At 41.0% G+C, this 1,620-nt stretch overlaps 1 non-coding gene across 1 annotated transcript; it reads right to left on the reverse strand.

Moving 5' to 3' along the window:
* Positions 1-950: 950 nt before the first annotated feature.
* Positions 951-1,038, reverse strand: TRNAY-GUA (transfer RNA tyrosine (anticodon GUA)). Its single transcript is given in 2 exon segments — positions 951-986; positions 1,002-1,038. It is a non-coding gene; the product is annotated as a tRNA-Tyr (tRNA).
* Between the last annotated feature and the right edge of the window lie 582 nt (positions 1,039-1,620).

The following is a 1,620-nucleotide window of genomic DNA, read 5'->3' on the forward strand; positions in this document are numbered from 1 at the left end:
CGTCGAACCCCCAGCCGTTATAGGACATATCCGCGACCGGGTTACGCTACTCACTCGTAGCTTCCCAATTTCCTCACGGTGGTGGGTTGATACCATCCCTATACACAGGTCGAGAACCCAGAGACTGAAGAAAGGTTCCGGTAGCTACTTACTACTCAAGTTGGTTTGTTCATGTGTTCATCATAAAAAAACTATTCAAAATGCTAAAATGCTGTGCTCTTTTCTTAAGCCGATACGGCGTACCCTTGCGTAGAAGCACTGTATATCTAGGGTGTTCGCAAAAAAGCACTTAAGTCAAGAAATGCAAATTTACAGCAGACTTTTTGTAAATGTTTATTTTTATAATAGGAAATATAACAGATACGATATGCATGTGGGATCATCACTGTTTAGAATCATTGCACATGCGCAATATAAGAATTTTTACTTATAAAATTTAAGAAAATGTGTGCCAACAACAGAGGACGACCTAAAGACTTTTCTCGAAAACCCTAGATATGATATAATTTAATATGGGAATATAGATACAAGAAAGGATAACATATACGAAGACTACGTTAGCAAAGAAAGGATACGATTTCGAGAAAAATTTTAGAGATAAGTGCCTGGGTAAAAGACAGAGAACGGAAATACAAAGATTCATAGATTTTGCTTTATGCACAGACAGGCTCTGGCTAACCGGGACGGGTTCTGCACTTCCAAGTGAGATCTGAACCACTATGTGCTTCTACCGGATATCGGACGCGGGGCGCCATGCAGGAGACCCTTTGACGAATTCATGATGACTGATGAAAAGGGTGAATGATAGGCCTAATAATATGGAGAAAACTGAATACGCAGATACGGAGGGCATAGAGGAATATATATTTCGCGTGAAGAATTGCGAATCTTTGCTGCTAAAAAATGCCAAAAGTGTCTTGACAAGCATTACAAATAAATAAAAAAAATACTCCTCCGGGCCGGATTTGAACCAGCGACCTATGGATTACTGATTTTTCCTTCTACAGTCCACCGCTCTACCAACTGAGCTACCAGAGGAACTACCTGAACCGAGTTACCACACTGTCTTCTCTTGCGTCGGAAATGTGAAAGTAAAAAGCAAGATTAGGCGTGCTACTTTCAGAAGCTGGGAGACATAGGAGAGGGGAGGGAGAAACGCCGTCAGATCGACCAGTACGATAAACAGATTGTATTTCAGCCCAAATGTAATTTTTGCACGAGCCCTCTCTATCTCTGCTTCAATTTGCTTTTTCTCGTGGCTCACTTTCTGTAAAAAAAAACAAAAAACGGAGTTATATTGATTGATATGTAGAAGATCGGGAGAGGGTTCAAAGAAATCACCAGAGAATTTGACTTTGGTCTACCACCTATATCAGACACATATCCAGAAATTATTTTCGGGGGAGGGGGGGCTAAACATCAATTAGTTTTTTTACAGGGGTATAGATAGATCCTCGCAAGGTTTAAGATCGATGGTGGCGATTCAGTTCTAAAACGGTGGAGGGAGGGGGCAAGAAAAGTTTACTTCCTCTTAGTAGACAAAGGTTAGCATTAAAAAGCCATAGTGCGGAGCCAAAAATGGAGAGCAACTGTCTCCTAAATCTGCCACTGTTTAAGCTG

The sequence above is a fragment of the Lepisma saccharinum genome, chromosome 3 (genome assembly GCF_977018435.1).
Source record: "Lepisma saccharinum chromosome 3, izLepSacc3.1, whole genome shotgun sequence".
Classification (NCBI taxonomy): domain Eukaryota; kingdom Metazoa; phylum Arthropoda; class Insecta; order Zygentoma; family Lepismatidae; genus Lepisma; species Lepisma saccharinum.